The sequence below is a fragment of the Schistocerca cancellata genome, chromosome 1, assembly GCF_023864275.1.
Source record: "Schistocerca cancellata isolate TAMUIC-IGC-003103 chromosome 1, iqSchCanc2.1, whole genome shotgun sequence".
Lineage (NCBI taxonomy): Eukaryota > Metazoa > Arthropoda > Insecta > Orthoptera > Acrididae > Schistocerca > Schistocerca cancellata.
Window position 1 is genome coordinate 6,817,053 of NC_064626.1, and position 14,666 is coordinate 6,831,718.

Below are 14,666 nucleotides of genomic sequence, written 5' to 3' on the forward strand. Positions count from 1 at the left end.
ATGTCGGATGCACTATTCCTTCTTTATTGCATCCGTCGATCCCTCACAATGACGAATTAACACAGTAATTGCGTCGCCATGAAATACTATATGTTCTATGCCGTCTATTTCTAATTCATGGAACGATCCTATGGCAACGGAAGGATCTCCTATTGGGAGGCGAGTATCTCATGTCGGATGCACTATTCCTTCTTTATTGAATCCGCGGATCCTTCACAATGACGCATTAACACAGAAATTGCGTCGCTATGAAGTACTCTAGGTTCTATGCCTTCTCTTTCTAAATCGAGGAACGATCCTATGGCAACGACAGGATCTCCTATTGGGAGGTGAATATCTCATGTCGGATGCACTATTCCTTCTTTATTGCATCGGTCGATCCCTCACAATGACGAATTATCACTGAAAATGCTTCGCTATGAAATACTATAGGTTCTATGCCTTCACTTTCTAAATCGAGGAACGATCCTATGGCAACGACATGATATCCTATTGAGAGGCGAATATCTGATGTTGGATGCACTATTCCTTCTTTATTGCATCCGTCGATCCCTCTCAATGACGAATTAACACAGAAATTGCTTCGCTATGAAATACTATAGCTTCTGTGCCTTCTGTTCCTAAATCGAGGAACGATCCTATGGCAACGACAGGATCTCCTATTAGGAGGCGAGTATCTCATGTCGGATGCACTATTCCTTCTTTACTGCATCCGTCTATCCCAAACAATGACGATTTAACACACAAATAGCTGCGCTATGAAATACTATAGGTTCTATGCGTTCTCTTTCTAAATCGAGGAACGATCCTATGGCAACGACAGGATCGCCTATTGGGAGGCGAGTATCTCATGTCGGATGCACTATTCCTTCTTTATTGCATCCGTCGATCCCTCACAATGACGAATAAGCACAGAAATACCGTCGCTATGAAATATTTAGGTTCTATGCCCTCTCTTTCTAAATCGAGGAACGATCCTATGCAACGACAGGATCTTCTATTGGGAGGCGAATATCTCATGTCGGATGCACTATTCCTTATTTATTGCATCCGTCGATCCCTCACAATGACGAATTAACACTGAAATTGCTTCGCTATGAATTACTATGGGTTCTGTGCCTTCTTTTTCTAAATCGAGGAACAATACTATGGCAGGAAAAGGATCTCCTTTTGGGAGGCGAATATCTCATGTCGGATGCACTATTCCTTCTTTATTGCATCCGTCGATCTCTCACAATGACGAATTAACACAGAAATTGCGTCGCTATGAAATACTATAGGTTCTATGCCTTCTCTTTCTAAATCGAGGAATGATCCTATGGCAACAACAGGATCTTCTATTGGGAGGCGAGTATCTCTTGTCGGATGCACTATTCCTTCTTTATTGCATCCGCCGATCCCTAACAATGACGAATTAAGACAGAAATTGCTGCACTATGAAATACTATAGCTTCTATGCCTTCTCTTTCTAAATCGAGGAACGATCCTATGGCAACGACAGGATCTCCTATTGGGAGGCGAGTATCTCATGTCGGATGCACTATTCCTTCTTTATTGCATCCGTCGATCTCTCACAATGAAGAATTAACACAGAAATTGCGTCGCCATGAAATGCTATATGTTCTATGCCGTCTCTTTCTAAATCATGGAACGATCCTATGGCAACGGAAGGATCTCCTATTGGGAGGCGAGTATCTCATGTCGGATGCACTATTCCTTCCTTATTGCATCCGTGGATACCTCACAATGACGAATTAACACAGAAATTGCGTCGCTATGAAATACTGTAGGTTCTATGATTTCTCTTTCTAAATCGAGGAACGATCATATGGCAACGACAGGATCACCTATTGGGAGGCGAATATCTAATGTCGGATGCACTATTCCTTCTTTATTGCATCGGTCGATCCCTCACAATGACGAATTAACACTGAAAATGCTTCGCTATGAAATACTATAGGTTCTACGCCTTCTCTTTCTAAATCGTGGAACGATCCTATGGCAACGACAGGATCTTCTATTGGGAGGCGAGTATCTCATGTCGGATGCACTATTCCTTCTTTATTGCATCCGTCGATCCCTCACAATGACGAATTAACACAGAAATTGCGTCGCTATGGAATACTATTGGTACTATGCCCTCTCTTTCTAAATCGAGGAACGATCCTAAGCAACGACAGGATCTTCTATTGGGAGGCGAATATCTCATGTCGGATGCACTATTCCTTCTTTATTGCATCCGTAGATCCCTCACAATGACGAATTAACACAGAAATTGCTTCGCTATGAAATACAATGGGTTCTATGCCTTCTTTTTCTAAATCGAGGAACAATACTATGGCAGCGAAAGGATCTCCTTTTGGGAGGCGAATATCTCATGTCGGATGCACTATTCCTTCTTTATTGCATCCGTCGATCTCTCACAATGACGAATTAACACAGAAATTGCGTCGCTATGAAATACTATAGGTTATATTCCTTCTCTTTCTAAATCGAGGAATGATCCTATGGCAACGACAGGATCGCCTATTGGGAGGCGAGTATCTCATGTCGGATGCACTATTCCTTCTTTATTGCATCCGTCGATCCCTCACAATGACGAATAAGCACAGAAATACCGTCGCTATGAAATATTTCGGTTCTATGCCCTCTCTTTCTAAATCGAGGAACGATCCTATGCAACGACAGGATCTTCTATTGGGAGGCGAATATCTCATGTCGGATGCACTATTACTTATTTATTGCATCCGTCGATCCCTCACAATGACGAATTAACACAGAAATTGCTTCGCTATGAATTACTATGGGTTCTGTGCCTTCTTTTTCTAAATCGAGGAACAATACTATGGCAGCGAAAGGATCTCCTTTTGGGAGGCGAATATCTCATGTCGGATGCACTATTCCTTCTTTATTGCATCCGTCGATCTCTCACAATGACGAATTAACACAGAAATTGCGTCGCTATGAAATACTATAGGTTCTATGCCTTCTCTTTCTAAATCGAGGAATGATCCTATGGCAACAACAGGATCTTCTATTGGGAGGCGAATATCTCATGTCGGATGCACTATTCCTTCTTTACTGCATCCGTGGATCCCTAACAATGACGAATTAACACAGAAATTGCTGCACTATGAAATACTATAGCTTCTATGCCTTCTCTTTCTAAATCGAGGAACGATCCTATGGCAACGACAGGATCTCCTATTGGGAGGCGAGTATCTCATGTCGGATGCACTATTCCTTCTTTATTGCATCCGTCGATCTCTCACAATGAAGAATTAACACAGAAATTGCGTCGCCATGAAATGCTATATGTTCTATGCCGTCTCTTTCTAAATCATGGAACGATCCTATGGCAACGGAAGGATCTCCTATTGGGAGGCGAGTATCTCATGTCGGATGCACTATTCCTTCCTTATTGCATCCGTGGATACCTCACAATGACGAATTAACACAGAAATTGCGTCGCTATGAAATACTGTAGGTTCTATGCTTTCTCTTTCTAAATCGAGGAACGATCATATGGCAACGACAGGATCACCTATTGGGAGGCGAATATCTAATGTCGGATGCACTATTCCTTCTTTATTGCATCGGTCGATCCCTCACAATGACGAATTAACACTGAAAATGCTTCGCTATGAAATACTATAGGTTCTACGCCTTCTCTTTCTAAATCGTGGAACGATCCTATGGCAACGACAGGATCTTCTATTGGGAGGCGAGTATCTCATGTCGGATGCACTATTCCTTCTTTATTGCATCCGTGGATCCCTCACAATGACGAATTAACACAGAAATTGCGTCGCTATGGAATACTATTGGTTCTATGCCCTCTCTTTCTAAATCGAGGAACGATCCTAAGCAACGACAGGATCTTCTATTGGGAGGCGAATATCTCATGTCGGATGCACTATTCCTTCTTTATTGCATCCGTAGATCCCTCACAATGACGAATTAACACAGAAATTGCTTCGCTATGAATTACAATGGGTTCTATGCCTTCTTTTTCTAAATCGAGGAACAATACTATGGCAGCGAAAGGATCTCCTTTTGGGAGGCGAATATCTCATGTCGCATGCACTATTCTTCTTTATTGCATCCGTCGATCTCTCACAATGACGAATTAACACAGAAATTGCATCGCTATGGGATACTATAGGTTCTATGCCTTCTCTTTCTAAATCGAGGAACGATCCTATGGCAACGACAGGATCTCCTATTGGGAGGCGAGTTTCTCATGTCGAATGCACTATTCCTTCTTTACTGCATCCGTCGATCCCTAACAATGATGAATTAACACAGAAATTGCTGCGCTATTAAGTACTATAGCTTCTATGCCTTCTCTTTCTAAATCGAGGAACGATCCTATGGCAACGACAGGATCTCCTATTGGGAGGCGAATATCTCTTGTCGGATGCACTATTCCTTCTTTATTGCATCCGTCGATCTCTCACAATGACGAATTAACACAGAAATTGCGTCGCTATGAAATACTATAGGTTCTATGCCTTCTCTTTCTAAATCGAGGAATGATCCTATGGCAACAACAGGATCTTCTATTGGGAGGCGAATATCTCATGTCGGATGCACTATTCCTTCTTTACTGCATCCGTGGATCCCTAACAATGACGAATTAACACAGAAATTGCTGCACTATGAAATACTTTAGCTTCTATGCCTTCTCTTTCTAAATCGAGGAACGATCCTATGGCAGCGACAGGATCTCCTATTGGGAGGCGAGTATCTCATGTCGGATGCACTATTCCTTCTTTATTGCATCCGTCGATCTCTCACAATGAAGAATTAACACAGAAATTGCGTCGCCATGAAATGCTATATGTTCTATGCCGTCTCTTTCTAAATCATGGAACGATCCTATGGCAACGGAAGGATCTCCTATTGGGAGGCGAGTATCTCATGTCGGATGCACTATTCCTTCCTTATTGCATCCGTGGATACCTCACAATGACGAATTAACACAGAAATTGCGTCGCTATGAAATACTGTAGGTTCTATGCTTTCTCTTTCTAAATCGAGGAACGATCATATGGCAACGACAGGATCACCTATTGGGAGGCGAATATCTAATGTCGGATGCACTATTCCTTCTTTATTGCATCGGTCGATCCCTCACAATGACGAATTAACACTGAAAATGCTTCGCTATGAAATACTATAGGTTCTACGCCTTCTCTTTCTAAATCGTGGAACGATCCTATGGCAACGACAGGATCTTCTATTGGGAGGCGAGTATCTCTTGTCGGATGCACTATTCCTTCTTTATTGCATCCGTCGATCCCTCTCAATGACGAATTAACACAGAAATTGCTTCGCTATGAAATACTATAGCTTCTGTGCCTTCTGTTCCTAAATCGAGGAACGATCCTATGGCAACGACAGGATCTCCTATTAGGAGGCGAGTATCTCATGTCGGATGCACTATTCCTTCTTTACTGCATCCGTCTATCCCTAACAATGACGATTTAACACACAAATAGCTGCGCTATGAAATAGTATAGGGTCTATGCGTTCTCTTTCTAAATCGAGGAACGATCCTATGGCAACGACAGGATCGCCTATTGGGAGGCGAGTATCTCATGTCGGATGCACTATTCCTTCTTTATTGCATCCGTCGATCCCTCACAATGACGAATAAGCACAGAAATACCGTCGCTATGAAATATTTAGGTTCTATGCCCTCTCTTTCTAAATCGAGGAACGATCCTATGCAACGACAGGATCTTCTATTAGGAGGCGAATATCTCATGTCGGATGCACTATTCCTTATTTATTGCATCCGTCGATCCCTCACAATGACGAATTAACACAGAAATTGCTTCGCTATGAATTACTATGGGTTCTGTGCCTTCTTTTTCTAAATCGAGGAACAATACTATGGCAGCGAAAGGATCTCCTTTTGGGAGGCGAATATCTCATGTCGGATGCACTATTCCTTCTTTATTGCATCCGTCGATCTCTCACAATGACGAATTAACACAGAAATTGCGTCGCTATGAAATACTATAGGTTCTATGCCTTCTCTTTCTAAATCGAGGAATGATCCTATGGCAACAACAGGATCTTCTATTGGGAGGCGAATATCTCATGTCGGATGCACTATTCCTTCTTTACTGCATCCGTGGATCCCTAACAATGACGAATTAACACAGAAATTGCTGCACTATGAAATACTATAGCTTCTATGCCTTCTCTTTCTAAATCGAGGAACGATCCTATGGCAACGACAGGATCTCCTATTGGGAGGCGAGTATCTCATGTCGGATGCACTATTCCTTCTTTATTGCATCCGTCGATCTCTCACAATGAAGAATTAACACAGAAATTGCGTCGCCATGAAATGCTATATGTTCTATGCCGTCTCTTTCTAAATCATGGAACGATCCTATGGCAACGGAAGGATCTCCTATTGGGAGGCGAGTATCTCATGTCGGATGCACTATTCCTTCCTTATTGCATCCGTGGATACCTCACAATGACGAATTAACACAGAAATTGCGTCGCTATGAAATACTGTAGGTTCTATGCTTTCTCTTTCTAAATCGAGGAACGATCATATGGCAACGACAGGATCACCTATTGGGAAGCGAATATCTAATGTCGGATGCACTATTCCTTCTTTATTGCATCGGTCGATCCCTCACAATGACGAATTAACACTGAAAATGCTTCGCTATGAAATACTATAGGTTCTACGCCTTCTCTTTCTAAATCGTGGAACGATCCTATGGCAACGACAGGATCTTCTATTGGGAGGCGAGTATCTCATGTCGGATGCACTATTCCTTCTTTATTGCATCCGTCGATCCCTCACAATGACGAATTAACACAGAAATTGCGTCGCTATGGAATACTATTGGTTCTATGCCCTCTCTTTCTAAATCGAGGAACGATCCTAAGCAACGACAGGATCTTCTATTGGGAGGCGAATATCTCATGTCGGATGCACTATTCCTTCTTTATTGCATCCGTAGATCCCTCACAATGACGAATTAACACAGAAATTGCTTCGCTATTTAATACAATGGGTTCTATGCCTTCTTTTTCTAAATCGAGGAACAATACTATGGCAGCGAAAGGATCTCCTTTTGGGAGGCGAATATCTCATGTCGCATGCACTATTCTTCTTTATTGCATCCGTCGATCTCTCACAATGACGAATTAACACAGAAATTGCATTGCTATGGGATACTATAGGTTCTATGCCTTCTCTTTCTAAATCGAGGAACGATCCTATGGCAACGACAGGATCTCCTATTGGGAGGCGAGTTTCTCATGTCGAATGCACTATTCCTTCTTTACTGCATCCGTCGATCCCTAACAATGATGAATTAACACAGAAATTGCTGCGCTATTAAGTACTATAGCTTCTATGCCTTCTCTTTCTAAATCGAGGAACGATCCTATGGCAACGACAGGATCTCCTATTGGGAGGCGAATATCTCATGTCGGATGCACTATTCCTTCTTTATTGCATCCGTCGATCCCTCACAATGACGAATTAACACTGAAAATGCTTCGCTATGAAATACTATAGGTTCTATGCCTTCACTTTCTAAATCGAGGAACGATCCTATGGCAACGACATGATATCCTATTGAGAGGCGAATATCTGATGTTGGATGCACTATTCCTTCTTTATTGCATCCGTCGATCCCTCTCAATGACGAATTAACACAGAAATTGCTTCGCTATGAAATACTATAGCTTCTGTGCCTTCTGTTCCTAAATCGAGGAACGATCCTATGGCAACGACAGGATCTCCTATTAGGAGGCGAGTATCTCATGTCGGATGCACTATTCCTTCTTTACTGCATCCGTCTATCCCTAACAATGACGATTTAACACACAAATAGCTGCGCTATGAAATACTATAGGGTCTATGCGTTCTCTTTCTAAATCGAGGAACGATCCTATGGCAACGACAGGATCGCCTATTGGGAGGCGAGTATCTCATGTCGGATGCACTATTCCTTCTTTATTGCATCCGTCGATCCCTCACAATGACGAATAAGCACAGAAATACCGTCGCTATGAAATATTTAGGTTCTATGCCCTCTCTTTCTAAATCGAGGAACGATCCTATGCAACGACAGGATCTTCTATTGGGAGGCGAATATCTCATGTCGGATGCACTATTCCTTATTTATTGCATCCGTCGATCCCTCACAATGACGAATTAACACAGAAATTGCTTCGCTATGAATTACTATGGGTTCTGTGCCTTCTTTTTCTAAATCGAGGAACAATACTATGGCAGCGAAAGGATCTCCTTTTGGGAGGCGAATATCTCATGTCGGATGCACTATTCCTTCTTTATTGCATCCGTCGATCTCTCACAATGACGAATTAACACAGAAATTGCGTCGCTATGAAATACTATAGGTTCTATGCCTTCTCTTTCTAAATCGAGGAATGATCCTATGGCAACAACAGGATCTTCTATTGGGAGGCGAATATCTCATGTCGGATGCACTATTCCTTCTTTACTGCATCCGTCGATCCCTAACAATGACGAATTAACACAGAAATTGCTGCACTATGAAATACTATAGCTTCTATGCCTTCTCTTTCTAAATCGAGGAACGATCCTATGGCAACGACATGATCTCCTATTGGGAGGCGAGTATCTCATGTCGGATGCACTATTCCTTCTTTATTGCATCCGTCGATCTCTCACAATGAAGAATTAACACAGAAATTGCGTCGCCATGAAATGCTATATGTTCTATGCCGTCTCTTTCTAAATCATGGAACGATCCTATGGCAACGGAAGGATCTCCTATTGGGAGGAGAGTATCTCATGTCGGATGCACTATTCCTTCCTTATTGCATCCGTGGATACCTCACAATGACGAATTAACACAGAAATTGCGTCGCTATGAAATACTGTAGGTTCTATGCTTTCTCTTTCTAAATCGAGGAACGATCATATGGCAACGACAGGATCACCTATTGGGAGGCGAATATCTAATGTCTGATGCACTATTCCTTCTTTATTGCATCGGTCGATCCCTCACAATGACGAATTAACACTGAAAATGCTTCGCTATGAAATACTATAGGTTCTACGCCTTCTCTTTCTAAATCGTGGAACGATCCTATGGCAACGACAGGATCTTCTATTGGGAGGCGAGTATCTCATGTCGGATGCACTATTCCTTCTTTATTGCATCCGTCGATCCCTCACAATGACGAATTAACACAGAAATTGCGTCGCTATGGAATACTATTGGTTCTATGCCCTCTCTTTCTAAATCGAGGAACGATCCTAAGCAACGACAGGATCTTCTATTGGGAGGCGAATATCTCATGTCGGATGCACTATTCCTTCTTTATTGCATCCGTAGATCCCTCACAATGACGAATTAACACAGAAATTGCTTCGCTATGAAATACAATGGGTTCTATGCCTTCTTTTTCTAAATCGAGGAACAATACTATGGCAGCGAAAGGATCTCCTTTTGGGAGGCGAATATCTCATGTCGCATGCACTATTCTTCTTTATTGCATCCGTCGATCCCTCACAATGACGAATTAACACAGAAATTGCTTCGCTATGAAATACTATAGGTTCTATGTGTTCTCTTTCTAAATCGAGGAACGATCCTATGGCAACGACAGGATCGCCTATTGGGAGGCGAATATCTCATGTCGGATGCACTATTCCTTCTTTATTGCATCCGTCGATCCTTCACAATGACGAATTAACACAGAAATTGCTTCGCTATGAAATACACTCCTGGAAATGGAAAAAAGAACACATTGACACCGGTGTGTCAGACCCACCATACTTGCTCCGGACACTGCGAGAGGGCTGTTCAAGCAATGATCACACGCACGGCACAGCGGACACACCAGGAACCGCGGTGTTGGCCGTCGAATAGCGCTAGCTGCGCAGCATTTGTGCACCGCCGCCGTCAGTGTCAGCCAGTTTGCCGTGGCATACGGAGCTCCATCGCAGTCTTTAACACTGGTAGCATGCCGCGACAGCGTGGACGTGAACCGTATGTGCAGTTGACGGACTTTGAGCGAGGGCGTATAGTGGGCATGCGGGAGGCCGGGTGGACGTACCGCCGAATTGCTCAACACGTGGGGCGTGAGGTCTCCACAGTACATCGATGTTGTCGCCAGTGGTCGGCGGAAGGTGCACGTGCCCGTCGACGTGGGACCGGACCGCAGCGACGCACGGATGCACGCCAAGACCGTAGGATCCTACGCAGTGCCGTAGGGGACCGCACCGCCACTTCCCAGCAAATTAGGGACACTGTTGCTCCTGGGGTATCGGCGAGGACCATTCGCAACCGTCTCCATGAAGCTGGGCTACGGTCCCGCACACCGTTAGGCCGTCTTCCGCTCACGCCCCAACATCGTGCAGCCCGCCTCCAGTGGTGTCGCGACAGGCGTGAATGGAGGGACGAATGGAGACGTGTCGTCTTCAGCGATGAGAATCGCTTCTGCCTTGGTGCCAATGATGGTCGTATGCGTGTTTGGCGCCGTGCAGGTGAGCGCCACAATCAGGACTGCATACGACCGAGGCACACAGGGCCAACACCCGGCATCATGGTGTGGGGAGCGATCTCCTACACTGGCCGTACACCACTGGTGATCGTCGAGGGGACACTGAATAGTGCACGGCACATCCAAACCGTCATCGAACCCATCGTTCTACCATTTCTAGACCGGCAAGGGAACTTGCTGTTCCAACAGGACAATGCACGTCCGCATGTATCCCGTGCCACCCAACGTGCTCTAGAAGGTGTAAGTCAACTACCCTGGCCAGCAAGATCTCCGGATCTGTCCCCCATTGAGCATGTTTGGGACTGGATGAAGCGTCGTCTCACGCGGTCTGCACGTCCAGCACGAACGCTGGTCCAACTGAGGCGCCAGGTGGAAATGGCATGGCAAGCCGTTCCACAGGACTACATCCAACATCTCTACGATCGTCTCCATGGGAGAATAGCAGCCTGCATTGCTGCGAAAGGTGGATTTACACTGTACTAGTGCCGACATTGTGCATGCTCTGTTGCCTGTGTCTATGTGCCTGTGGTTCTGTCAGTGTGATCATGTGATGTATCTGACCCCAGGAATGTGTCAATAAAGTTTCCCCTTCCTGGGACAATGAATTCACGGTGTTCTTATTTCAATTTCCAGGAGTGTACTATAGCTTCTGTGCCTTCTGTTCCTAAATCGAGGAACGATCCTATGGCAACGACAGGATCTCCTATTAGGAGGCGAGTATCTCATGTCGGATGCACTATTCCGTCTTTATTGCAACCGTCGATCCCTCTAAATGACGAATTAACACAGAAATTGCGTCGCCATGAAATACTACAGGTTCTATGACTGCTCTTTCTAAATCAGGGAGCGAACCTATGGCAACGGAAGGATCTCCTATTGGGAGGCGAGTATCTCATGTCGGATGCACTATTCCTTCTTTATTGCATCCGTCGATCCCTCACAATGACGAATAAACACAGAAATACCGTCGCTATGAAATATTTTGGTTCTATGCCCTCGCTTTCTAAATCGAGGAACGATCCTATGCAACGACAGGATCTTCAATTGGGAGGCGAATATCTCATGTCGGATGCACTATTCCTTTTTTATTGCATCCGTCGATCCCTCACAATGACGAATTAACACAGAAATTGCTTCGCTATGAAATACTATGGGTTCTGTGCCTTCTTTTTCTAAATCGAGGAACAATACTATGGCAAAGAAAGGATCTCCTTTTGGGAGGCGAATATCTCATGTCGGATGCACTATTCCTTCTTTATTGCATCCGTCGATCCCTCACAATGACGAATTAACACAGAAACTGCGTCGCCATGAAATACTATATGTTCTATGCCGTCTCTTTCTAAATCATGGAACGATCCTATGGCAACTGAAGGATCGCCTATTGGGAGGCGAGTATCTCATGTCGGATGCACTATTCCTTCTTTATTGCATCCGTGGATACCTCACAATTACGAATTAACACAGAAATTGCGTCGCTATGAAATACTGTAGGTTCTATGCCTTCTCTTTCTAAATCGAGGAACGATCATATGGCAACGACAGGATCTCCTATTGGGAGGCGAATATCTCATGTCGGATGCACTATTCCTTCTTTATTGCATCGGTCGATCCCTCACAATGACGAATTAACACTGAAAATGCTTCGCCATGAAATACTATAGGTTCTATGCCTTCTCTTTCTAAATCGAGGAACGATCCTATGGCAACGACAGGATCTTCTATTGGGAGGCGAGTATCTCATGTGGGATGCACTATTCCTTCTCTATTGCATCCGTCGATCCCTCACAATGACGAATTAACACAGAAATTGCGTCGCTATGAAATACTATTGGTTCTATGCCCTCTCTTTCTAAATCGAGGAACGATCCTATGCAACGACAGGATCTTCTATAGGGAGGCGAATATCTCATGTCCGATGCACTATTCCTTCTTTATTGCATCCGTCGATCCCTCACAATGACGCATTAACACAGAAATTGCTTCGCTATGAAATACAATGGGTTCTATGCCTTCTTTTTCTAAATCGAGGAACAATACTATGGCAGCGAAAGGATCTCCTTTTGAGAGGCGAATATCTCATGTCGGATGCACTATTTCTTCTTTATTGCATCCGTCGATCTCTCACAATGACGAATTAACACAGAAATTGCGTCGCTATGAAATACTATAGCTTCTATGCCTTCTCTTTCTAAACCGAGGAACGATCCTATGCCAACGAAAAGATCTCATATTGGGAGGCGAGTATCTCTTGTCGGATGCACTATTCCTTCTCTATTGCATCCGTCTATCCCTCACAATGACGAATTAACACAGAAATTGCATCGCTATGAAATGCTATATTCTCTTTCTAAATCGAGGAACGATCCTATGGCGCAACGAAAGGATCTTCTATTGGGTGGCGAGTATCTCATGTCTGATGCACTATTCCTTCTTTATTGCATCCGTCGATCCCTTACAATAACGAATTAACACAGAAATTGCGTCGCTAAGAAATACTATAGGTTCTATGACTTCTCCTTCTAAATCGAGGAGCGTTTCTATGGCAACGACAGGATCTCCTATTGGGGGGCGAGTATCTCATGTCGGAAGCACTATTCCTTCTTTATTGCATCCGTCGATCCCTCACAATGAAGAATTAACACAGAAATTGCGTCGCTATGAAATACTATAGGTTCTATGACTTCTCTTTCTAAATCGAGAAGCGTCTCTATGGCAACGACAGGATCACCTATTGGGACTCGAGTACATCATGTCGGATGCACTATTCCCACTTTATTGCATCCGTCGATCCCTCACAATGACGAATTAACGTAGAAATATCGTCACTATGAAATACTATTGGTTCTATGAGTTCTCTTTCTAAATCGAGGAGCGTTTCTATAGCAACGTCAGGATCTCCTATTGGAGGGCACGTATCTCATATCGGGTGCACTAGTCCTTCTTTATTGCATCCGTCGATCCCTCACAATGACGAATGAACACAGAAATTGCGTCGCTATGAAATACTATAGGTTCTATGACTTCTCCTTCTAAATCGAGGAGCGTTTCTATGGCAACGACAAGATCTCCTATTGGGAGGCGAGTATCTCATGTCGGATGCACTATTCTTTCTTTATTGCATCCGTCGATGCCTCACAATGACGAATTAACACAGAAGTTGCATCGCTATGAAATACTAAATGTTCTATGCCTTCTCTTTCTAAATCGAGGAACGATCCTATGGCAACGAAATGATCTTCTATTGGGAGGCGAGTATCTCATGTCTGATGCACTATTCCTTCTTTATTGCATCCGTCGATCCCTTACAATGACGAATTAACACAGAAATTGCGTCGCTAAGACATACTATAGGTTCTATGACTTCTCTTTCTTAATCGAGGAGCGTTTCTATGGCAACGACAGGATCTCCTATTGGGAGGCGAGTATCTCATATCGGATGCCTTATTCCTTCTTTATTGTATCCGTCGAACCCTCACAATGACGAATTAACACAGAAATCGCGTCGCTATGAAATACTATCGGTTCTATGCCTTCTCTTTCTAAATCGGGGAGCGTTTCTGTGGCAAAGACAGGATCTCCTATTGGGAGGCGAGTATCTCGTGTCGGATGCACTATTCCTTCTTTATTGCATCCGTCGATCCCTCACAATGACGAATTAACACAAAAAATTGCGTCGCTATGAAATACTATAGGTTCTAGACTTCTCATTCTAAATCGAGGAGCGTTTCTATGGCAACGACAGGATCTCCCATTGGGAGGCGAGTATCTAATGTCGGATGCACTATTCCTTCTTTATTGCATCCGTCGATCCCTCACATGGACAAATTAACACAGAAATTGCGTCGCTATGAAATACTATAGGTACTATGACTTCTATTTCTAAATCGAGGAGCGTTTCTATGGCAACGACAGGATCTCCTATTGGGAGGCGAGTACCTCATGTCGGATGCACTATTCCTTCTTTACTGCATCCGACGATCCCTCACAATGACGAATTAACGCAGAAATTGCGTATCTATGAAATACTATAGGTTCTATGAATTCTCTTTCAAAATCGAGGAGCGTTTCTATAGCAACGACAGGATCTCCTATTGGGGGGCAAGTATCTCATGTCGGAT